The following is a 25,256-nucleotide window of genomic DNA, read 5'->3' on the forward strand; positions in this document are numbered from 1 at the left end:
CTAAATGCCAGGAAGGAGAGCCTGTGAAATCATCACACAGGGCGCACTGAGAGCAAGCAGGAAGGAAGCCAAGGCATTGTAATCCATTTTTCGCCTGAGGCAAAAAATATGTTTTGCGCAACAATGCTTCGAGTAAAATGAGAAATGTTGAGGGGTTGTGTATTTTGAGCAGGATTTGATTGTTTTCCGCTAAAATGGGCTCGTCCGGGATTCGAACCCGGGACCTCTCGCACCCTAAGCGAGAATCATACCCCTAGACCAACGAGCCTGGGCACAGAAATGCAACGGCTCCGACCCTGCTCGGAGGATTGGTGACAGAGAGTGGGAGACTACATCCCAAAGCAAGAAACTGCACATGGTGCTCTCTTTTGCAGTACGACTAGAGTCATTTGCATGGTCTTCATCGAACATGACATAAAAAGCCTCTATCCTTTAGACATTTTGGCCCAGATTTACAAGAAAATGACTAAGCGCGACGCTGTGCCAAATTTGCAAGCCCCACGTGCCGTCATTTTCAAAATGCAGGAAAGCGCCGTATTTAGTAGAATACAGCACACCCCTGTGCTTCCCCCTGCGCCAGCTCTAAATTAGCTGCTGAGCGCCAACGCAGCCGTTCTTGCACCATGGTACAAGGATGACTGCGTTGAGGGGGAAATTGTTTTTGTGCAGGAAGGGACACCTTCCTGCCCAAAAAAAAAATCTTCAATGGTGATTTGCTCTTACTTCTATGTGTGCTGCAGAATGCATCACACATAGCAAGAGCAAAAACAAGGAGAAATGAAAACATTTCTCCTCAGTGCGCCACTCTAACGACACCCCTGGGATGGCGTTGGATTTTGGCGCTGACGCAGATTTACGCCAACTCCTAAATCTGGAGCAGCATCAAAATGCTATGGTGTTGCTGTGGCACACTCCCAACAACACCCATTGCACGCCCCTTCCAGGGAACGCGCTGCGTGCTAAGGGGCCGTATTTACAAGGTGGTGTTAAGCCACAAAAAGTGGCTGAACGCCATCTTGTAAATACCGCGCAGTGCATAGTGCCACAGGGGCGTCACTAAAAGTGATGCTCCGGTGGCGATAGGGCCTTGTAAGTCTGGCACTTTATTTGCTCAAGGTGTGTGTTCTTGGTGAGGGCAGGAAAGCTATTTTCACTCTCGTACCTTCCTTCCTTGGCTGGCTTGAATGCTGTAGGCTCAGGCTTCATTGCAAAGGTCAAACAGTGAGCAACTGACTGCCGTAAGCTGGCGCAACTCCTCTTGGTGAGCTGTGACAGATGCCCCAGGAGCGTAGTACCTCACGATGGTGAGGGATAGACACAGTCTCTTTTATCTCAGCTTGCCTGTCAGGTGAGGCAGGAAATGCAAATACTGTGAAAAAGCCCAGCGAATCGAACCAGGGACCTTTCGCATGTGAGGTGCGCATGATAACCACTACACTACACAAGCAGACACACTTGCCGGCTTGCTTCATGTGGCTATGCATTGTACTGGAACCACCACACTATGGAAACAGACACACCTGCTTGCTTTATGTGGCTATGCATTGGACTGGGATGCAAGGATGAGGGCCAATGTTCATGACGCTCAAAGCTGAGCCTTCCGGAACACAATCTCTTCCCTTGGAAGAAAGGAACTGGGATCACTTTCATTCCAAGAGGTGATTTCAGAACTGGACCCGAAATTACCATGGAGAAGCACTGTGCATTTAATGTTCCTACGAGCACTGCTGCTCCAGCACAGAAAAGCAGTTGCAAAGAAATCTCGCATACCTTCAGGATGCTGAACCGTCTCGACGCCAGTATAAAGCATGTATTGCATTGCAACATGACATCTTACAAGAGTGAAAAGCAGAAATACTCCTGTTTAAAACACAGACTGAACCTCTAAAGGTAGGGGTTTGTCTGGGATTTGAACCGAGGTCCTCTCACACCCGAAGCGAGAATCATACCCCTATACCAACTAGACTGCCGCTGCATAGTCATTTGAAACATCTTCTGAAGCGTCTTTCAGAAAAGCAGGGCCATTTGGAGGCTCTCTCTCTCTAAGCGTGCCATAGCAATTGATGTTTTCTGTCAAGGATTTTTTGTTTGTCTCTAGCAAGGCAAGAGGTAGTCAAAATGCCCTGTGCCAGTGAGCTGAACTAGGGGACTGATGTGAAAAGCAGACCCTTTCTGGTAGTTGTAACCCGCTGCTAGTCATGGACCCTTGCACCTTAGATTTCCCAACCAGAAGCACTGAAGGGCCTGCTAGCTCTTGAGCCAGAGGAGCATGCCTCTTGGATTCAAGCACACTTGCTCGGTCAGCGCTCGATCAGGCTCGATCAGGCGAGATTTATATTAGTGGCTCATAGGCCTGAAACACTCACCTGGGAGACGCAGGGTGGCTGATTTCCCGGAATGGCCCTTGATGGGGAAATCACCTCCTTTCCCCCGCCTCATTTCAGAATTGTGTGCTAGTCGCAAGACAGTGTTCAGGGGTTCATGGGTACTGCCTACTCCCAGCTGCCTCTCTGTCTTCTTCATGTAAATTGCAAGTCACGAGGAGGCACCATTGCCAATATGCTCCGCCCACCTAACCAAGAAACCTAGTTTGAGCTTGTCTGCCTGTGTTGTTGCAGGGGCAGAGTCTTCTTTGCCCAAAAGGTGGCAGGAGAGCCTCACTTCAAACGATAGAATCAACTGCTTAAGTAGAAACCAGCATGGTAGTTACTGTCATAAAGTGCAGCTCTAACAGAAGGTGTGCCTGAGACGCCCCTTCCAGTAATACACAGAATTTTGATTGAGGGCCCAGCCGATGGGTTGGTGGATTTCTCCTCACATGCCACAGCAGCTTCCAAAGATAGTGGTGTGAGGAGCTGGCTCTGCAAGCAGAGCAAGATTTAAGGGAAGAAAATACACCTGTCAGAAGTGGGATTTGAACCCACGCCTCCATGAAGAGACCAGAAGGCTCAGCTTCACTGAAGATCAAGCTCTCTTGAGTCTGGCGCCTTAGACCACTCGGCCATCCTGACAGCCAAAACAGTGTGCAGGTCGGACTCTTCAGTCTGCACTTGTTGATTTTGCCGCTTGCAATGTTCCTATCAAAGTCACAGCTTTAAAGGCCCCACAATATAACATGGCCAAGAAAAAAAAAAAAAAACAGAACAAGAAACAATGCACATGCACGACCACCGAGGGATGCAGATAACTTTTTAGCGTCCTGCAATAGTAAAGCACGTTTTACACAGGTCACAAGTTTTTAAAGGTCATTTCTGTCTAAGTGTGCATTGAGAGAGACTGAGGTTTTAGGGAGCAAACACAAAAGCTGCTGCTGCCAAGTGTTTCTGCCCGGTCTCAAACCGGGGACTTTTCGCGTGTGAGGCGAACGTGATAACCACTACACTACAGAAACAAGCTTGCTGATTTGACTGAAGGAGCACAGTTCCCCTCATATGTTTGCACGATTTCCTCTATACTTTATCAGCAGTTGCTCGGAATGCGAGGGGTAAGTGTGAAAATTGCAGCGGTGTCGGCCAGCATGCATACACTCAGACGTCCTGAAAAATCCCATAGCTGCGGGCAGAGACAGACAAATATCTGATGCCTAAATGCCAGGAAGGAGAGCCTGTGAAATCATCACACAGGGCGCACTGAGAGCAAGCAGGAAGGAAGCCAAGGCATTGTAATCCATTTTTCGCCTGAGGCAAAAAATATGTTTTGCGCAACAATGCTTCGAGTAAAATGAGAAATGTTGAGGGGTTGTGTATTTTGAGCAGGATTTGATTGTTTTCCGCTAAAATGGGCTCGTCCGGGATTTGAACCCGGGACCTCTCGCACCCTAAGCGAGAATCATACCCCTAGACTAACGAGCCTGGGCACAGAAATGCAACGGCTCCGACCCTGCTCGGAGGATTGGTGACAGAGAGTGGGAGACTACATCCCAAAGCAAGAAACTGCACATGGTGCTCTCTTTTGCAGTACGACTAGAGTCATTTGCATGGTCTTCATCGAACATGACATAAAAAGCCTCTATCCTTTAGACATTTTGGCCCAGATTTACAAGAAAATGACTAAGCGCGACGCTGTGCCAAATTTGCAAGCCCCACGTGCCGTCATTTTCAAAATGCAGGAAAGCGCCGTATTTAGTAGAATACAGCGCACCCCTGTGCTTCCCCCTGCGCCAGCTCTAAATTAGCTGCTGAGCGCCAACGCAGCCGTTCTTGCACCATGGTACAAGGATGACTGCGTTGAGGGGGAAATTGTTTTTGTGCAGGAAGGGAAACCTTCCTGCCCCAAAAAAAAATCTTCAATGGTGATTTGCTCTTACTTCTATGTGTGCTGCAGAATGCATCACACATAGAAAGAGCAAAAACAAGGAGAAATGAAAACATTTCTCCTCAGTGCGCCACTCTAACGACACCCCTGGGATGGCGTTGGATTTTGGCGCTGACGCAGATTTACGCCAACTCCTAAATCTGGAGCAGCATCAAAATGCTATGGTGTTGCTGTGGCACACTCCCAACAACACCCATTGCACGCCCCTTCCAGGGAACGCGCTGCGTGCTAAGGGGCCGTATTTACAAGGTGGTGTTAAGCCACAAAAAGTGGCTGAACGCCATCTTGTAAATACCGCGCAGTGCATAGTGCCACCGGGGCGTCACTAAAAGTGATGCTCCGGTGGCGATAGGGCCTTGTAAGTCTGGCACTTTATTTGCTCAAGGTGTGTGTTCTTGGTGAGGGCAGGAAAGCTATTTTCGCTCTCGTACCTTCCTTCCTTGGCTGGCTTGAATGCTGTAGGCTCAGGCTTCATTGCAAAGGTCAAACAGTGAGCAACTGACTGCCGTAAGCTGGCGCAACTCCTCTTGGTGAGCTGTGACAGATGCCCCAGGAGCGTAGTACCTCACGATGGTGAGGGATAGACACAGTCTCTTTTATCTCAGCTTGCCTGTCAGGTGAGGCAGGAAATGCAAATACTGTGAAAAAGCCCAGCGACTCGAACCAGGGACCTTTCGCATGTGAGGTGCGCATGATAACCACTACACTACACAAGCAGACACACTTGCCGGCTTGCTTCATGTGGCTATGCATTGTACTGGAACCACCACACTATGGAAACAGACACACCTGCTTGCTTTATGTGGCTATGCATTGGACTGGGATGCAAGGATGAGGGCCAATGTTCATGACGCTCAAAGCTGAGCCTTCCGGAACACAATCTCTTCCCTTGGAAGAAAGGAACTGGGATCACTTTCATTCCAAGAGGTGATTTCAGAACTGGACCCGAAATTACCATGGAGAAGCACTGTGCATTTAATGTTCCTACGAGCACTGCTGCTCCAGCACAGAAAAGCAGTTGCAAAGAAATCTCGCATACCTTCATGATGCTGAACCGTCTCGACGCCAGTATAAAGCATGTATTGCATTGCAACATGACATCTTACAAGAGTGAAAAGCAGAAATACTCCTGTTTAAAACACAGACTGAACCTCTAAAGGTAGGGGTTTGTCTGGGATTTGAACCGAGGTCCTCTCACACCCGAAGCGAGAATCATACCCCTATACCAACTAGACTGCCGCTGCATAGTCATTTGAAACATCTTCTGAAGCGTCTTTCAGAAAAGCAGGGCCATTTGGAGGCTCTCTCTCTCTAAGCGTGCCATAGCAATTGATGTTTTCTGTCAAGGATTTTTTGTTTGTCTCTAGCAAGGCAAGAGGTAGTCAAAATGCCCTGTGCCAGTGAGCTGAACTAGGGGACTGATGTGAAAAGCAGACCCTTTCTGGTAGTTGTAACCCGCTGCTAGTCATGGACCCTTGCACCTTAGATTTCCCAACCAGAAGCACTGAAGGGCCTGCTAGCTCTTGAGCCAGAGGAGCATGCCTCTTGGATTCAAGCACACTTGCTCGGTCAGCGCTCGATCAGGCGAGATTTATATTAGTGGCTCATAGGCCTGAAACACTCACCTGGGAGACGCAGGGTGGCTGATTTCCCGGAATGGCCCTTGATGGGGAAATCACCTCCTTTCCCCCGCCTCATTTCAGAATTGTGTGCTAGTCGCAAGACAGTGTTCAGGGGTTCATGGGTACTGCCTACTCCCAGCTGCCTCTCTGTCTTCTTCATGTAAATTGCAAGTCACGAGGAGGCACCATTGCCAATATGCTCCGCCCACCTAACCAAGAAACCTAGTTTGAGCTTGTCTGCCTGTGTTGTTGCAGGGGCAGAGTCTTCTTTGCCCAAAAGGTGGCAGGAGAGCCTCACTTCAAACGATAGAATCAACTGCTTAAGTAGAAACCAGCATGGTAGTTACTGTCATAAAGTGCAGCTCTAACAGAAGGTGTGCCTGAGACGCCCCTTCCAGTAATACACAGAATTTTGATTGAGGGCCCAGCCGATGGGTTGGTGGATTTCTCCTCACATGCCACAGCAGCTTCCAAAGATAGTGGTCTGAGGAGCTGGCTCTGCAAGCAGAGCAAGATTTAAGGGAAGAAAATACACCTGTCAGAAGTGGGATTTGAACCCACGCCTCCATGAAGAGACCAGAAGGCTCAGCTTCACTGAAGATCAAGCTCTCTTGAGTCTGGCGCCTTAGACCACTCGGCCATCCTGACAGCCAAAACAGTGTGCAGGTCGGACTCTTCAGTCTGCACTTGTTGATTTTGCCGCTTGCAATGTTCCTATCAAAGTCACAGCTTTAAAGGCCCCACAATATAACATGGCCAAGAAAAAAAAAAAAAAACAGAACAAGAAACAATGCACATGCACGACCACCGAGGGATGCAGATAACTTTTTAGCGTCCTGCAATAGTAAAGCACGTTTTACACAGGTCACAAGTTTTTAAAGGTCATTTCTGTCTAAGTGTGCATTGAGAGAGACTGAGGTTTTAGGGAGCAAACACAAAAGCTGCTGCTGCCAAGTGTTTCTGCCCGGTCTCAAACCGGGGACTTTTCGCGTGTGAGGCGAACGTGATAACCACTACACTACAGAAACAAGCTTGCTGATTTGACTGAAGGAGCACAGTTCCCCTCATATGTTTGCACGATTTCCTCTATACTTTATCAGCAGTTGCTCGGAATGCGAGGGGTAAGTGTGAAAATTGCAGCGGTGTCGGCCAGCATGCATACACTCAGACGTCCTGAAAAATCCCATAGCTGCGGGCAGAGACAGACAAATATCTGATGCCTAAATGCCAGGAAGGAGAGCCTGTGAAATCATCACACAGGGCGCACTGAGAGCAAGCAGGAAGGAAGCCAAGGCATTGTAATCCATTTTTCGCCTGAGGCAAAAAATATGTTTTGCGCAACAATGCTTCGAGTAAAATGAGAAATGTTGAGGGGTTGTGTATTTTGAGCAGGATTTGATTGTTTTCCGCTAAAATGGGCTCGTCCGGGATTTGAACCCGGGACCTCTCGCACCCTAAGCGAGAATCATACCCCTAGACTAACGAGCCTGGGCACAGAAATGCAACGGCTCCGACCCTGCTCGGAGGATTGGTGACAGAGAGTGGGAGACTACATCCCAAAGCAAGAAACTGCACATGGTGCTCTCTTTTGCAGTACGACTAGAGTCATTTGCATGGTCTTCATCGAACATGACATAAAAAGCCTCTATCCTTTAGACATTTTGGCCCAGATTTACAAGAAAATGACTAAGCGCGACGCTGTGCCAAATTTGCAAGCCCCACGTGCCGTCATTTTCAAAATGCAGGAAAGCGCCGTATTTAGTAGAATACAGCGCACCCCTGTGCTTCCCCCTGCGCCAGCTCTAAATTAGCTGCTGAGCGCCAACGCAGCCGTTCTTGCACCATGGTACAAGGATGACTGCGTTGAGGGGGAAATTGTTTTTGTGCAGGAAGGGAAACCTTCCTGCCCCAAAAAAAAATCTTCAATGGTGATTTGCTCTTACTTCTATGTGTGCTGCAGAATGCATCACACATAGAAAGAGCAAAAACAAGGAGAAATGAAAACATTTCTCCTCAGTGCGCCACTCTAACGACACCCCTGGGATGGCGTTGGATTTTGGCGCTGACGCAGATTTACGCCAACTCCTAAATCTGGAGCAGCATCAAAATGCTATGGTGTTGCTGTGGCACACTCCCAACAACACCCATTGCACGCCCCTTCCAGGGAACGCGCTGCGTGCTAAGGGGCCGTATTTACAAGGTGGTGTTAAGCCACAAAAAGTGGCTGAACGCCATCTTGTAAATACCGCGCAGTGCATAGTGCCACCGGGGCGTCACTAAAAGTGATGCTCCGGTGGCGATAGGGCCTTGTAAGTCTGGCACTTTATTTGCTCAAGGTGTGTGTTCTTGGTGAGGGCAGGAAAGCTATTTTCGCTCTCGTACCTTCCTTCCTTGGCTGGCTTGAATGCTGTAGGCTCAGGCTTCATTGCAAAGGTCAAACAGTGAGCAACTGACTGCCGTAAGCTGGCGCAACTCCTCTTGGTGAGCTGTGACAGATGCCCCAGGAGCGTAGTACCTCACGATGGTGAGGGATAGACACAGTCTCTTTTATCTCAGCTTGCCTGTCAGGTGAGGCAGGAAATGCAAATACTGTGAAAAAGCCCAGCGACTCGAACCAGGGACCTTTCGCATGTGAGGTGCGCATGATAACCACTACACTACACAAGCAGACACACTTGCCGGCTTGCTTCATGTGGCTATGCATTGTACTGGAACCACCACACTATGGAAACAGACACACCTGCTTGCTTTATGTGGCTATGCATTGGACTGGGATGCAAGGATGAGGGCCAATGTTCATGACGCTCAAAGCTGAGCCTTCCGGAACACAATCTCTTCCCTTGGAAGAAAGGAACTGGGATCACTTTCATTCCAAGAGGTGATTTCAGAACTGGACCCGAAATTACCATGGAGAAGCACTGTGCATTTAATGTTCCTACGAGCACTGCTGCTCCAGCACAGAAAAGCAGTTGCAAAGAAATCTCGCATACCTTCATGATGCTGAACCGTCTCGACGCCAGTATAAAGCATGTATTGCATTGCAACATGACATCTTACAAGAGTGAAAAGCAGAAATACTCCTGTTTAAAACACAGACTGAACCTATAAAGGTAGGGGTTTGTCTGGGATTTGAACCGAGGTCCTCTCACACCCGAAGCGAGAATCATACCCCTATACCAACTAGACTGCCGCTGCATAGTCATTTGAAACATCTTCTGAAGCGTCTTTCAGAAAAGCAGGGCCATTTGGAGGCTCTCTCTCTCTAAGCGTGCCATAGCAATTGATGTTTTCTGTCAAGGATTTTTTGTTTGTCTCTAGCAAGGCAAGAGGTAGTCAAAATGCCCTGTGCCAGTGAGCTGAACTAGGGGACTGATGTGAAAAGCAGACCCTTTCTGGTAGTTGTAACCCGCTGCTAGTCATGGACCCTTGCACCTTAGATTTCCCAACCAGAAGCACTGAAGGGCCTGCTAGCTCTTGAGCCAGAGGAGCATGCCTCTTGGATTCAAGCACACTTGCTCGGTCAGCGCTCGATCAGGCGAGATTTATATTAGTGGCTCATAGGCCTGAAACACTCACCTGGGAGACGCAGGGTGGCTGATTTCCCGGAATGGCCCTTGATGGGGAAATCACCTCCTTTCCCCCGCCTCATTTCAGAATTGTGTGCTAGTCGCAAGACAGTGTTCAGGGGTTCATGGGTACTGCCTACTCCCAGCTGCCTCTCTGTCTTCTTCATGTAAATTGCAAGTCACGAGGAGGCACCATTGCCAATATGCTCCGCCCACCTAACCAAGAAACCTAGTTTGAGCTTGTCTGCCTGTGTTGTTGCAGGGGCAGAGTCTTCTTTGCCCAAAAGGTGGCAGGAGAGCCTCACTTCAAACGATAGAATCAACTGCTTAAGTAGAAACCAGCATGGTAGTTACTGTCATAAAGTGCAGCTCTAACAGAAGGTGTGCCTGAGACGCCCCTTCCAGTAATACACAGAATTTTGATTGAGGGCCCAGCCGATGGGTTGGTGGATTTCTCCTCACATGCCACAGCAGCTTCCAAAGATAGTGGTCTGAGGAGCTGGCTCTGCAAGCAGAGCAAGATTTAAGGGAAGAAAATACACCTGTCAGAAGTGGGATTTGAACCCACGCCTCCATGAAGAGACCAGAAGGCTCAGCTTCACTGAAGATCAAGCTCTCTTGAGTCTGGCGCCTTAGACCACTCGGCCATCCTGACAGCCAAAACAGTGTGCAGGTCGGACTCTTCAGTCTGCACTTGTTGATTTTGCCGCTTGCAATGTTCCTATCAAAGTCACAGCTTTAAAGGCCCCACAATATAACATGGCCAAGAAAAAAAAAAAAAAACAGAACAAGAAACAATGCACATGCACGACCACCGAGGGATGCAGATAACTTTTTAGCGTCCTGCAATAGTAAAGCACGTTTTACACAGGTCACAAGTTTTTAAAGGTCATTTCTGTCTAAGTGTGCATTGAGAGAGACTGAGGTTTTAGGGAGCAAACACAAAAGCTGCTGCTGCCAAGTGTTTCTGCCCGGTCTCAAACCGGGGACTTTTCGCGTGTGAGGCGAACGTGATAACCACTACACTACAGAAACAAGCTTGCTGATTTGACTGAAGGAGCACAGTTCCCCTCATATGTTTGCACGATTTCCTCTATACTTTATCAGCAGTTGCTCGGAATGCGAGGGGTAAGTGTGAAAATTGCAGCGGTGTCGGCCAGCATGCATACACTCAGACGTCCTGAAAAATCCCATAGCTGCGGGCAGAGACAGACAAATATCTGATGCCTAAATGCCAGGAAGGAGAGCCTGTGAAATCATCACACAGGGCGCACTGAGAGCAAGCAGGAAGGAAGCCAAGGCATTGTAATCCATTTTTCGCCTGAGGCAAAAAATATGTTTTGCGCAACAATGCTTCGAGTAAAATGAGAAATGTTGAGGGGTTGTGTATTTTGAGCAGGATTTGATTGTTTTCCGCTAAAATGGGCTCGTCCGGGATTTGAACCCGGGACCTCTCGCACCCTAAGCGAGAATCATACCCCTAGACCAACGAGCCTGGGCACAGAAATGCAACGGCTCCGACCCTGCTCGGAGGATTGGTGACAGAGAGTGGGAGACTACATCCCAAAGCAAGAAACTGCACATGGTGCTCTCTTTTGCAGTACGACTAGAGTCATTTGCATGGTCTTCATCGAACATGACATAAAAAGCCTCTATCCTTTAGACATTTTGGCCCAGATTTACAAGAAAATGACTAAGCGCGACGCTGTGCCAAATTTGCAAGCCCCACGTGCCGTCATTTTCAAAATGCAGGAAAGCGCCGTATTTAGTAGAATACAGCGCACCCCTGTGCTTCCCCCTGCGCCAGCTCTAAATTAGCTGCTGAGCGCCAACGCAGCCGTTCTTGCACCATGGTACAAGGATGACTGCGTTGAGGGGGAAATTGTTTTTGTGCAGGAAGGGACACCTTCCTGCCCAAAAAAAAAATCTTCAATGGTGATTTGCTCTTACTTCTATGTGTGCTGCAGAATGCATCACACATAGCAAGAGCAAAAACAAGGAGAAATGAAAACATTTCTCCTCAGTGCGCCACTCTAACGACACCCCTGGGATGGCGTTGGATTTTGGCGCTGACGCAGATTTACGCCAACTCCTAAATCTGGAGCAGCATCAAAATGCTATGGTGTTGCTGTGGCACACTCCCAACAATACCCATTGCACGCCCCTTCCAGGGAACGCGCTGCGTGCTAAGGGGCCGTATTTACAAGGTGGTGTTAAGCCACAAAAAGTGGCTGAACGCCATCTTGTAAATACCGCGCAGTGCATAGTGCCACAGGGGCGTCACTAAAAGTGATGCTCCGGTGGCGATAGGGCCTTGTAAGTCTGGCACTTTATTTGCTCAAGGTGTGTGTTCTTGGTGAGGGCAGGAAAGCTATTTTCGCTCTCGTACCTTCCTTCCTTGGCTGGCTTGAATGCTGTAGGCTCAGGCTTCATTGCAAAGGTCAAACAGTGAGCAACTGACTGCCGTAAGCTGGCGCAACTCCTCTTGGTGAGCTGTGACAGATGCCCCAGGAGCGTAGTACCTCACGATGGTGAGGGATAGACACAGTCTCTTTTATCTCAGCTTGCCTGTCAGGTGAGGCAGGAAATGCAAATACTGTGAAAAAGCCCAGCGACTCGAACCAGGGACCTTTCGCATGTGAGGTGCGCATGATAACCACTACACTACACAAGCAGACACACTTGCCGGCTTGCTTCATGTGGCTATGCATTGTACTGGAACCACCACACTATGGAAACAGACACACCTGCTTGCTTTATGTGGCTATGCATTGGACTGGGATGCAAGGATGAGGGCCAATGTTCATGACGCTCAAAGCTGAGCCTTCCGGAACACAATCTCTTCCCTTGGAAGAAAGGAACTGGGATCACTTTCATTCCAAGAGGTGATTTCAGAACTGGACCCGAAATTACAATGAGAAGCACTGTGCATTTAATGTTCCTACGAGCACTGCTGCTCCAGCACAGAAAAGCAGTTGCAAAGAAATCTCGCATACCTTCATGATGCTGAACCGTCTCGACGCCAGTATAAAGCATGTATTGCATTGCAACATGACATCTTACAAGAGTGAAAAGCAGAAATACTCCTGTTTAAAACACAGACTGAACCTCTAAAGGTAGGGGTTTGTCTGGGATTTGAACCGAGGTCCTCTCACACCCGAAGCGAGAATCATACCCCTATACCAACTAGACTGCCGCTGCATAGTCATTTGAAACATCTTCTGAAGCGTCTTTCAGAAAAGCAGGGCCATTTGGAGGCTCTCTCTCTCTAAGCGTGCCATAGCAATTGATGTTTTCTGTCAAGGATTTTTTGTTTGTCTCTAGCAAGGCAAGAGGTAGTCAAAATGCCCTGTGCCAGTGAGCTGAACTAGGGGACTGATGTGAAAAGCAGACCCTTTCTGGTAGTTGTAACCCGCTGCTAGTCATGGACCCTTGCACCTTAGATTTCCCAACCAGAAGCACTGAAGGGCCTGCTAGCTCTTGAGCCAGAGGAGCATGCCTCTTGGATTCAAGCACACTTGCTCGGTCAGCGCTCAATCAGGCTCGATCAGGCGAGATTTATATTAGTGGCTCATAGGCCTGAAACACTCACCTGGGAGACGCAGGGTGGCTGATTTCCCGGAATGGCCCTTGATGGGGAAATCACCTCCTTTCCCCCGCCTCATTTCAGAATTGTGTGCTAGTCGCAAGACAGTGTTCAGGGGTTCATGGGTACTGCCTACTCCCAGCTGCCTCTCTGTCTTCTTCATGTAAATTGCAAGTCACGAGGAGGCACCATTGCCAATATGCTCCGCCCACCTAACCAAGAAACCTAGTTTGAGCTTGTCTGCCTGTGTTGTTGCAGGGGCAGAGTCTTCTTTGCCCAAAAGGTGGCAGGAGAGCCTCACTTCAAACGATAGAATCAACTGCTTAAGTAGAAACCAGCATGGTAGTTACTGTCATAAAGTGCAGCTCTAACAGAAGGTGTGCCTGAGACGCCCCTTCCAGTAATACACAGAATTTTGATTGAGGGCCCAGCCGATGGGTTGGTGGATTTCTCCTCACATGCCACAGCAGCTTCCAAAGATAGTGGTGTGAGGAGCTGGCTCTGCAAGCAGAGCAAGATTTAAGGGAAGAAAATACACCTGTCAGAAGTGGGATTTGAACCCACGCCTCCATGAAGAGACCAGAAGGCTCAGCTTCACTGAAGATCAAGCTCTCTTGAGTCTGGCGCCTTAGACCACTCGGCCATCCTGACAGCCAAAACAGTGTGCAGGTCGGACTCTTCAGTCTGCACTTGTTGATTTTGCCGCTTGCAATGTTCCTATCAAAGTCACAGCTTTAAAGGCCCCACAATATAACATGGCCAAGAAAAAAAAAAAAAAACAGAACAAGAAACAATGCACATGCACGACCACCGAGGGATGCAGATAACTTTTTAGCGTCCTGCAATAGTGAAGCACGTTTTACACAGGTCACAAGTTTTTAAAGGTCATTTCTGTCTAAGTGTGCATTGAGAGAGACTGAGGTTTTAGGGAGCAAACACAAAAGCTGCTGCTGCCAAGTGTTTCTGCCCGGTCTCAAACCGGGGACTTTTCGCGTGTGAGGCGAACGTGATAACCACTACACTACAGAAACAAGCTTGCTGATTTGACTGAAGGAGCACAGTTCCCCTCATATGTTTGCACGATTTCCTCTATACTTTATCAGCAGTTGCTCGGAATGCGAGGGGTAAGTGTGAAAATTGCAGCGGTGTCGGCCAGCATGCATACACTCAGACGTCCTGAAAAATCCCATAGCTGCGGGCAGAGACAGACAAATATCTGATGCCTAAATGCCAGGAAGGAGAGCCTGTGAAATCATCACACAGGGCGCACTGAGAGCAAGCAGGAAGGAAGCCAAGGCATTGTAATCCATTTTTCGCCTGAGGCAAAAAATATGTTTTGCGCAACAATGCTTCGAGTAAAATGAGAAATGTTGAGGGGTTGTGTATTTTGAGCAGGATTTGATTGTTTTCCGCTAAAATGGGCTCGTCCGGGATTTGAACCCGGGACCTCTCGCACCCTAAGCGAGAATCATACCCCTAGACCAACGAGCCTGGGCACAGAAATGCAACGGCTCCGACCCTGCTCGGAGGATTGGTGACAGAGAGTGGGAGACTACATCCCAAAGCAAGAAACTGCACATGGTGCTCTCTTTTGCAGTACGACTAGAGTCATTTGCATGGTCTTCATCGAACATGACATAAAAAGCCTCTATCCTTTAGACATTTTGGCCCAGATTTACAAGAAAATGACTAAGCGCGACGCTGTGCCAAATTTGCAAGCCCCACGTGCCGTCATTTTCAAAATGCAGGAAAGCGCCGTATTTAGTAGAATACAGCGCACCCCTGTGCTTCCCCCTGCGCCAGCTCTAAATTAGCTGCTGAGCGCCAACGCAGCCGTTCTTGCACCATGGTACAAGGATGACTGCGTTGAGGGGGAAATTGTTTTTGTGCAGGAAGGGAAACCTTCCTGCCCCAAAAAAAAATCTTCAATGGTGATTTGCTCTTACTTCTATGTGTGCTGCAGAATGCATCACACATAGAAAGAGCAAAAACAAGGAGAAATGAAAACATTTCTCCTCAGTGCGCCACTCTAACGACACCCCTGGGATGGCGTTGGATTTTGGCGCTGACGCAGATTTACGCCAACTCCTAAATCTGGAGCAGCATCAAAATGCTATGGTGTTGCTGTGGCACACTCCCAACAACACCCATTGCACGCCCCTTCCAGGGAACGCGCTGCGTGCTAAGGGGCCGTATTTACAAGGTGGTGTTAAGCCACAAAAAGTGGCTGAACGCCATCTTGTAAATACCGCGCAGTGCATAGTGCCACCGGGGCGTCACTAAAAGTGATGCTCCGGTGGCGATAGGGCCTTGTAAGTCTGGCACTTTATTTGCTCAAGGTGTGTGTTCTTGGTGAGGGCAGGAAAGCTATTTTCGCTCTCGTACCTTCCTTCCTTGGCTGGCTTGAATGCTGTAGGCTCAGGCTTCATTGCAAAGGTCAAACAGTGAGCAACTGACTGCCGTAAGCTGGCGCAACTCCTCTTGGTGAGCTGTGACAGATGCCCCAGGAGCGTAGTACCTCACGATGGTGAGGGATAGACACAGTCTCTTTTATCTCAGCTTGCCTGTCAGGTGAGGCAGGAAATGCAAATACTGTGAAAAAGCCCAGCGACTCGAACCAGGGACCTTTCGCATGTGAGGTGCGCATGATAACCACTACACTACACAAGCAGACACACTTGCCGGCTTGCTTCATGTGGCTATGCATTGTACTGGAACCACCACACTATGGAAACAGACACACCTGCTTGCTTTATGTGGCTATGCATTGGACTGGGATGCAAGGATGAGGGCCAATGTTCATGACGCTCAAAGCTGAGCCTTCCGGAACACAATCTCTTCCCTTGGAAGAAAGGAACTGGGATCACTTTCATTCCAAGAGGTGATTTCAGAACTGGACCCGAAATTACCATGGAGAAGCACTGTGCATTTAATGTTCCTACGAGCACTGCTGCTCCAGCACAGAAAAGCAGTTGCAAAGAAATCTCGCATACCTTCATGATGCTGAACCGTCTCGACGCCAGTATAAAGCATGTATTGCATTGCAACATGACATCTTACAAGAGTGAAAAGCAGAAATACTCCTGTTTAAAACACAGACTGAACCTATAAAGGTAGGGGTTTGTCTGGGATTTGAACCGAGGTCCTCTCACACCCGAAGCGAGAATCATACCCCTATACCAACTAGACTGCCGCTGCATAGTCATTTGAAACATCTTCTGAAGCGTCTTTCAGAAAAGCAGGGCCATTTGGAGGCTCTCTCTCTCTAAGCGTGCCATAGCAATTGATGTTTTCTGTCAAGGATTTTTTGTTTGTCTCTAGCAAGGCAAGAGGTAGTCAAAATGCCCTGTGCCAGTGAGCTGAACTAGGGGACTGATGTGAAAAGCAGACCCTTTCTGGTAGTTGTAACCCGCTGCTAGTCATGGACCCTTGCACCTTAGATTTCCCAACCAGAAGCACTGAAGGGCCTGCTAGCTCTTGAGCCAGAGGAGCATGCCTCTTGGATTCAAGCACACTTGCTCGGTCAGCGCTCAATCAGGCTCGATCAGGCGAGATTTATATTAACGGCTCATAGGCCTGAAACACTCACCTGGGAGACGCAGGGTGGCTGATTTCCCGGAATGGCCCTTGATGGGGAAATCACCTCCTTTCCCCCGCCTCATTTCAGAATTGTGTGCTAGTCGCAAGACAGTGTTCAGGGGTTCATGGGTACTGCCTACTCCCAGCTGCCTCTCTGTCTTCTTCATGTAAATTGCAAGTCACGAGGAGGCACCATTGCCAATATGCTCCGCCCACCTAACCAAGAAACCTAGTTTGAGCTTGTCTGCCTGTGTTGTTGCAGGGGCAGAGTCTTCTTTGCCCAAAAGGTGGCAGGAGAGCCTCACTTCAAACGATAGAATCAACTGCTTAAGTAGAAACCAGCATGGTAGTTACTGTCATAAAGTGCAGCTCTAACAGAAGGTGTGCCTGAGACGCCCCTTCCAGTAATACACAGAATTTTGATTGAGGGCCCAGCCGATGGGTTGGTGGATTTCTCCTCACATGCCACAGCAGCTTCCAAAGATAGTGGTCTGAGGAGCTGGCTCTGCAAGCAGAGCAAGATTTAAGGGAAGAAAATACACCTGTCAGAAGTGGGATTTGAACCCACGCCTCCATGAAGAGACCAGAAGGCTCAGCTTCACTGAAGATCAAGCTCTCTTGAGTCTGGCGCCTTAGACCACTCGGCCATCCTGACAGCCAAAACAGTGTGCAGGTCGGACTCTTCAGTCTGCACTTGTTGATTTTGCCGCTTGCAATGTTCCTATCAAAGTCACAGCTTTAAAGGCCCCACAATATAACATGGCCAAGAAAAAAAAAAAAAAACAGAACAAGAAACAATGCACATGCACGACCACCGAGGGATGCAGATAACTTTTTAGCGTCCTGCAATAGTAAAGCACGTTTTACACAGGTCACAAGTTTTTAAAGGTCATTTCTGTCTAAGTGTGCATTGAGAGAGACTGAGGTTTTAGGGAGCAAACACAAAAGCTGCTGCTGCCAAGTGTTTCTGCCCGGTCTCAAACCGGGGACTTTTCGCGTGTGAGGCGAACGTGATAACCACTACACTACAGAAACAAGCTTGCTGATTTGACTGAAGGAGCACAGTTCCCCTCATATGTTTGCACGATTTCCTCTATACTTTATCAGCAGTTGCTCGGAATGCGAGGGGTAAGTGTGAAAATTGCAGCGGTGTCGGCCAGCATGCATACACTCAGACGTCCTGAAAAATCCCATAGCTGCGGGCAGAGACAGACAAATATCTGATGCCTAAATGCCAGGAAGGAGAGCCTGTGAAATCATCACACAGGGCGCACTGAGAGCAAGCAGGAAGGAAGCCAAGGCATTGTAATCCATTTTTCGCCTGAGGCAAAAAATATGTTTTGCGCAACAATGCTTCGAGTAAAATGAGAAATGTTGAGGGGTTGTGTATTTTGAGCAGGATTTGATTGTTTTCCGCTAAAATGGGCTCGTCCGGGATTTGAACCCGGGACCTCTCGCACCCTAAGCGAGAATCATACCCCTAGACCAACGAGCCTGGGCACAGAAATGCAACGGCTCCGACCCTGCTCGGAGGATTGGTGACAGAGAGTGGGAGACTACATCCCAAAGCAAGAAACTGCACATGGTGCTCTCTTTTGCAGTACGACTAGAGTCATTTGCATGGTCTTCATCGAACATGACATAAAAAGCCTCTATCCTTTAGACATTTTGGCCCAGATTTACAAGAAAATGACTAAGCGCGACGCTGTGCCAAATTTGCAAGCCCCACGTGCCGTCATTTTCAAAATGCAGGAAAGTGCCGTATTTAGTAGAATACAGCGCACCCCTGTGCTTCCCCCTGCGCCAGCTCTAAATTAGCTGCTGAGCGCCAACGCAGCCGTTCTTGCACCATGGTACAAGGATGACTGCGTTGAGGGGGAAATTGTTTTTGTGCAGGAAGGGAAACCTTCCTGCCCCAAAAAAAAATCTTCAATGGTGATTTGCTCTTACTTCTATGTGTGCTGCAGAATGCATCACACATAGAAAGAGCAAAAACAAGGAGAAATGAAAACATTTCTCCTCAGTGCGCCACTCTAACGACACCCCTGGGATGGCGTTGGATTTTGGCGCTGACGCAGATTTACGCCAACTCCTAAATCTGGAGCAGCATCAAAATGCTATGGTGTTGCTGTGGCACACTCCCAACAACACCCATTGCACGCCCCTTCCAGGGAACGCGCTGCGTGCTAAGGGGCCGTATTTACAAGGTGGTGTTAAGCCACAAAAAGTGGCTGAACGCCATCTTGTAAATACCGCGCAGTGCATAGTGCCACCGGAGGCGTCACTAAAAGTGATGCTCCGGTGGCGATAGGGCCTTGTAAGTCTGGCACTTTATTTGCTCAAGGTGTGTGTTCTTGGTGAGGGCAGGAAAGCTATTTTCGCTCTCGTACCTTCCTTCCTTGGCTGGCTTGAATGCTGTAGGCTCAGGCTTCATTGCAAAGGTCAAACAGTGAGCAACTGACTGCCGTAAGCTGGCGCAACTCCTCTTGGTGAGCTGTGACAGATGCCCCAGGAGCGTAGTACCTCACGATGGTGAGGGATAGACACAGTCTCTTTTATCTCAGCTTGCCTGTCAGGTGAGGCAGGAAATGCAAATACTGTGAAAAAGCCCAGCGACTCGAACCAGGGACCTTTCGCATGTGAGGTGCGCATGATAACCACTACACTACACAAGCAGACACACTTGCCGGCTTGCTTCATGTGGCTATGCATTGTACTGGAACCACCACACTATGGAAACAGACACACCTGCCTGCTTTATGTGGCTATGCATTGGACTGGGATGCAAGGATGAGGGCCAATGTTCATGACGCTCAAAGCTGAGCCTTCCGGAACACAATCTCTTCCCTTGGAAGAAAGGAACTGGGATCACTTTCATTCCAAGAGGTGATTTCAGAACTGGACCCGAAATTACCATGGAGAAGCACTGTGCATTTAATGTTCCTACGAGCACTGCTGCTCCAGCACAGAAAAGCAGTTGCAAAGAAATCTCGCATACCTTCATGATGCTGAACCGTCTCGACGCCAGTATAAAGCATGTATTGCATTGCAACATGACATCTTACAAGAGTGAAAAGCAGAAATACTCCTGTTTAAAACACAGACTGAACCTCTAAAGGTAGGGGTTTGTCTGGGATTTGAACCGAGGTCCTCTCACACCCGAAGCGAGAATCATACCCCTATACCAACTAGACTGCCGCTGCATAGTCATTTGAAACATCTTCTGAAGCGTCTTTCAGAAAAGCAGGGCCATTTGGAGGCTCTCTCTCTCTAAGCGTGCCATAGCAATTGATGTTTTCTGTCAAGGATTTTTTGTTTGTCTCTAGCAAGGCAAGAGGTAGTCAAAATGCCCTGTGCCAGTGAGCTGAACTAGGGGACTGATGTGAAAAGCAGACCCTTTCTGGTAGTTGTAACCCGCTGCTAGTCATGGACCCTTGCACCTTAGATTTCCCAACCAGAAGCACTGAAGGGCCTGCTAGCTCTTGAGCCAGAGGAGCATGCCTCTTGGATTCAAGCACACTTGCTCGGTCAGCGCTCGATCAGGCTCGATCAGGCGAGATTTATATTAGTGGCTCATAGGCCTGAAACACTCACCTGGGAGACGCAGGGTGGCTGATTTCTCGGAATGGCCCTTGATGGGGAAATCACCTCCTTTCCCCCGCCTCATTTCAGAATTGTGTGCTAGTCGCAAGACAGTGTTCAGGGGTTCATGGGTACTGCCTACTCCCAGCTGCCTCTCTGTCTTCTTCATGTAAATTGCAAGTCACGAGGAGGCACCATTGCCAATATGCTCCGCCCACCTAACCAAGAAACCTAGTTTGAGCTTGTCTGCCTGTGTTGTTGCAGGGGCAGAGTCTTCTTTGCCCAAAAGGTGGCAGGAGAGCCTCACTTCAAACGATAGAATCAACTGCTTAAGTAGAAACCAGCATGGTAGTTACTGTCATAAAGTGCAGCTCTAACAGAAGGTGTGCCTGAGACGCCCCTTCCAGTAATACACAGAATTTTGATTGAGGGCCCAGCCGATGGGTTGGTGGATTTCTCCTCACATGCCACAGCAGCTTCCAAAGATAGTGGTGTGAGGAGCTGGCTCTGCAAGCAGAGCAAGACTTAAGGGAAGAAAATACACCTGTCAGAAGTGGGATTTGAACCCACGCCTCCATGAAGAGACCAGAAGGCTCAGCTTCACTGAAGATCAAGCTCTCTTGAGTCTGGCGCCTTAGACCACTCGGCCATCCTGACAGCCAAAACAGTGTGCAGGTCGGACTCTTCAGTCTGCACTTGTTGATTTTGCCGATGGAATGTTCCTATCAAAGTCACAGCTTTAAAGGCCCCACAATATAACATGGCCAAGAAAAAAAACAAAAAACAGAACAAGAAACAATGCACATGCACGACCACCGAGGGATGCAGATAACTTTTTAGCGTCCTGCAATAGTAAAGCACGTTTTACACAGGTCACAAGTTTTTAAAGGTCATTTCTGTCTAAGTGTGCATTGAGAGAGACTGAGGTTTTAGGGAGCAAACACAAAAGCTGCTGCTGCCAAGTGTTTCTGCCCGGTCTCAAACCGGGGACTTTTCGCGTGTGAGGCGAACGTGATAACCACTACACTACAGAAACAAGCTTGCTGATTTGACTGAAGGAGCACAGTTCCCCTCATATGTTTGCACGATTTCCTCTATACTTTATCAGCAGTTGCTCGGAATGCGAGGGGTAAGTGTGAAAATTGCAGCGGTGTCGGCCAGCATGCATACACTCAGACGTCCTGAAAAATCCCATAGCTGCGGGCAGAGACAGAAAAATATCTGATGCCTAAATGCCAGGAAGGAGAGCCTGTGAAATCATCACACAGGGCGCACTGAGAGCAAGCAGGAAGGAAGCCAAGGCATTGTAATCCATTTTTCGCCTGAGGCAAAAAATATGTTTTGCGCAACAATGCTTCGAGTAAAATGAGAAATGTTGAGGGGTTGTGTATTTTGAGCAGGATTTGATTGTTTTCCGCTAAAATGGGCTCGTCCGGGATTTGAACCCGGGACCTCTCGCACCCGAAGCGAGAATCATACCCCTAGACCAACGAGCCTGGGCACAGAAATGCAACGGCTCCGACCCTGCTCGGAGGATTGGTGACAGAGAGTGGGAGACTACATCCCAAAGCAAGAAACTGCACATGGTGCTCTCTTTTGCAGTACGACTAGAGTCATTTGCATGGTCTTCATCGAACATGACATAAAAAGCCTCTATCCTTTAGACATTTTGGCCCAGATTTACAAGAAAATGACTAAGCGCGACGCTGTGCCAAATTTGCAAGCCCCACGTGCCGTCATTTTCAAAATGCAGGAAAGCGCCGTATTTAGTAGAATACAGCGCACCCCTGTGCTTCCCCCTGCGCCAGCTCTAAATTAGCTGCTGAGCGCCAACGCAGCCGTTCTTGCACCATGGTACAAGGATGACTGCGTTGAGGGGGAAATTGTTTTTGTGCAGGAAGGGAAACCTTCCTGCCCCAAAAAAAAATCTTCAATGGTGATTTGCTCTTACTTCTATGTGTGCTGCAGAATGCATCACACATAGAAAGAGCAAAAACAAGGAGAAATGAAAACATTTCTCCTCAGTGCGCCACTCTAACGACACCCCTGGGATGGCGTTGGATTTTGGCGCTGACGCAGATTTACGCCAACTCCTAAATCTGGAGCAGCATCAAAATGCTATGGTGTTGCTGTGGCACACTCCCAACAACACCCATTGCACGCCCCTTCCAGGGAACGCGCTGCGTGCTAAGGGGCCGTATTTACAAGGTGGTGTTAAGCCACAAAAAGTGGCTGAACGCCATCTTGTAAATACCGCGCAGTGCATAGTGCCACCGGGGCGTCACTAAAAGTGATGCTCCGGTGGCGATAGGGCCTTGTAAGTCTGGGACTTTATTTGCTCAAGGTGTGTGTTCTTGGTGAGGGCAGGAAAGCTATTTTCGCTCTCGTACCTTCCTTCCTTGGCTGGCTTGAATGCTGTAGGCTCAGGCTTCATTGCAAAGGTCAAACAGTGAGCAACTGACTGCCGTAAGCTGGCGCAACTCCTCTTGGTGAGCTGTGACAGATGCCCCAGGAGCATAGTACCTCACGATGGTGAGGGATAGACACAGTCTCTTTTATCTCAGCTTGCCTGTCAGGTGAGGCAGGAAATGCAAATACTGTGAAAAAGCCCAGCGACTCGAACCAGGGACCTTTCGCATGTGAGGTGCGCATGATAACCACTACACTACACAAGCAGACAAACTTGCCGGCTTGCTTCATGTGGCTATGCATTGTACTGGAACCACCACACTATGGAAACAGACACACCTGCTTGCTTTATGTGGCTATGCATTGGACTGGGATGCAAGGATGAGGGCCAATGTTCATGACGCTCAAAGCTGAGCCTTCCGGAACACAATCTCTTCCCTTGGAAGAAAGGAACTGGGATCACTTTCATTCCAAGAGGTGATTTCAGAACTGGACCCGAAATTACCATGGAGAAGCACTGTGCATTTAATGTTCCTACGAGCACTGCTGCTCCAGCACAGAAAAGCAGTTGCAAAGAAATCTCGCATACCTTCATGATGCTGAACCGTCTCGACGCCAGTATAAAGCATGTATTGCATTGCAACATGACATCTTACAAGAGTGAAAAGCAGAAATACTCCTGTTTAAAACACAGACTGAACCTATAAAGGTAGGGGTTTGTCTGGGATTTGAACCGAGGTCCTCTCACACCCGAAGCGAGAATCATACCCCTATACCAACTAGACTGCCGCTGCATAGTCATTTGAAACATCTTCTGAAGCGTCTTTCAGAAAAGCAGGGCCATTTGGAGGCTCTCTCTCTCTAAGCGTGCCATAGCAATTGATGTTTTCTGTCAAGGATTTTTTGTTTGTCTCTAGCAAGGCAAGAGGTAGTCAAAATGCCCTGTGCCAGTGAGCTGAACTAGGGGACTGATGTGAAAAGCAGACCCTTTCTGGTAGTTGTAACCCGCTGCTAGTCATGGACCCTTGCACCTTAGATTTCCCAACCAGAAGCACTGAAGGGCCTGCTAGCTCTTGAGCCAGAGGAGCATGCCTCTTGGATTCAAGCACACTTGCTCGGTCAGCGCTCGATCAGGCTCGATCAGGCGAGATTTATATTAGTGGCTCATAGGCCTGAAACACTCACCTGGGAGACGCAGGGTGGCTGATTTCCCGGAATGGCCCTTGATGGGGAAATCACCTCCTTTCCCCCGCCTCATTTCAGAATTGTGTGCTAGTCGCAAGACAGTGTTCAGGGGTTCATGGGTACTGCCTACTCCCAGCTGCCTCTCTGTCTTCTTCATGTAAATTGCAAGTCACGAGGAGGCACCATTGCCAATATGCTCCGCCCACCTAACCAAGAAACCTAGTTTGAGCTTGTCTGCCTGTGTTGTTGCAGGGGCAGAGTCTTCTTTGCCCAAAAGGTGGCAGGAGAGCCTCACTTCAAACGATAGAATCAACTGCTTAAGTAGAAACCAGCATGGTAGTTACTGTCATAAAGTGCAGCTCTAACAGAAGGTGTGCCTGAGACGCCCCTTCCAGTAATACACAGAATTTTGATTGAGGGCCCAGCCGATGGGTTGGTGGATTTCTCCTCACATGCCACAGCAGCTTCCAAAGATAGTGGTCTGAGGAGCTGGCTCTGCAAGCAGAGCAAGATTTAAGGGAAGAAAATACACCTGTCAGAAGTGGGATTTGAACCCACACCTCCATGAAGAGACCAGAAGGCTCAGCTTCACTGAAGATCAAGCTCTCTTGAGTCTGGCGCCTTAGACCACTCGGCCATCCTGACAGCCAAAACAGTGTGCAGGTCGGACTCTTCAGTCTGCACTTGTTGATTTTGCCGCTTGCAATGTTCCTATCAAAGTCACAGCTTTAAAGGCCCCACAATATAACATGGCCAAGAAAAAAAAAAAAAAACAGAACAAGAAACAATGCACATGCACGACCACCGAGGGATGCAGATAACTTTTTAGCGTCCTGCAATAGTAAAGCACGTTTTACACAGGTCACAAGTTTTTAAAGGTCATTTCTGTCTAAGTGTGCATTGAGAGAGACTGAGGTTTTAGGGAGCAAACACAAAAGCTGCTGCTGCCAAGTGTTTCTGCCCGGTCTCAAACCGGGGACTTTTCGCGTGTGAGGCGAACGTGATAACCACTACACTACAGAAACAAGCTTGCTGATTTGACTGAAGGAGCACAGTTCCCCTCATATGTTTGCACGATTTCCTCTATACTTTATCAGCAGTTGCTCGGAATGCGAGGGGTAAGTGTGAAAATTGCAGCGGTGTCGGCCAGCATGCATACACTCAGACGTCCTGAAAAATCCCATAGCTGCGGGCAGAGACAGACAAATATCTGATGCCTAAATGCCAGGAAGGAGAGCCTGTGAAATCATCACACAGGGCGCACTGAGAGCAAGCAGGAAGGAAGCCAAGGCATTGTAATCCATTTTTCGCCTGAGGCAAAAAATATGTTTTGCGCAACAATGCTTCGAGTAAAATGAGAAATGTTGAGGGGTTGTGTATTTTGAGCAGGATTTGATTGTTTTCCGCTAAAAT

At 48.6% G+C, this 25,256-nt stretch overlaps 7 non-coding genes across 7 annotated transcripts; all 7 read right to left on the reverse strand.

Moving 5' to 3' along the window:
* Positions 1–196: 196 nt before the first annotated feature.
* On the reverse strand, positions 197–268 carry TRNAP-AGG (transfer RNA proline (anticodon AGG)). The gene has a single exon. It is a non-coding gene; the product is annotated as a tRNA-Pro (tRNA).
* A 3,511-nt stretch (positions 269–3,779) lies between these two features.
* Positions 3,780–3,851, reverse strand: TRNAP-AGG (transfer RNA proline (anticodon AGG)). Its single transcript has one exon. It is a non-coding gene; the product is annotated as a tRNA-Pro (tRNA).
* A 3,501-nt stretch (positions 3,852–7,352) lies between these two features.
* TRNAP-AGG (transfer RNA proline (anticodon AGG)) lies at positions 7,353–7,424 on the reverse strand. Its single transcript has one exon. It is a non-coding gene; the product is annotated as a tRNA-Pro (tRNA).
* A 3,501-nt stretch (positions 7,425–10,925) lies between these two features.
* TRNAP-AGG (transfer RNA proline (anticodon AGG)) lies at positions 10,926–10,997 on the reverse strand. The gene has a single exon. It is a non-coding gene; the product is annotated as a tRNA-Pro (tRNA).
* A 3,510-nt stretch (positions 10,998–14,507) lies between these two features.
* On the reverse strand, positions 14,508–14,579 carry TRNAP-AGG (transfer RNA proline (anticodon AGG)). Its single transcript has one exon. It is a non-coding gene; the product is annotated as a tRNA-Pro (tRNA).
* Positions 14,580–18,090: 3,511 nt separating this feature from the next.
* Positions 18,091–18,162, reverse strand: TRNAP-AGG (transfer RNA proline (anticodon AGG)). Its single transcript has one exon. It is a non-coding gene; the product is annotated as a tRNA-Pro (tRNA).
* A 3,511-nt stretch (positions 18,163–21,673) lies between these two features.
* On the reverse strand, positions 21,674–21,745 carry TRNAP-CGG (transfer RNA proline (anticodon CGG)). Its single transcript has one exon. It is a non-coding gene; the product is annotated as a tRNA-Pro (tRNA).
* Between the last annotated feature and the right edge of the window lie 3,511 nt (positions 21,746–25,256).

Source organism: Pleurodeles waltl, unplaced genomic scaffold (assembly GCF_031143425.1).
Source record: "Pleurodeles waltl isolate 20211129_DDA unplaced genomic scaffold, aPleWal1.hap1.20221129 scaffold_72, whole genome shotgun sequence".
Lineage (NCBI taxonomy): Eukaryota > Metazoa > Chordata > Amphibia > Caudata > Salamandridae > Pleurodeles > Pleurodeles waltl.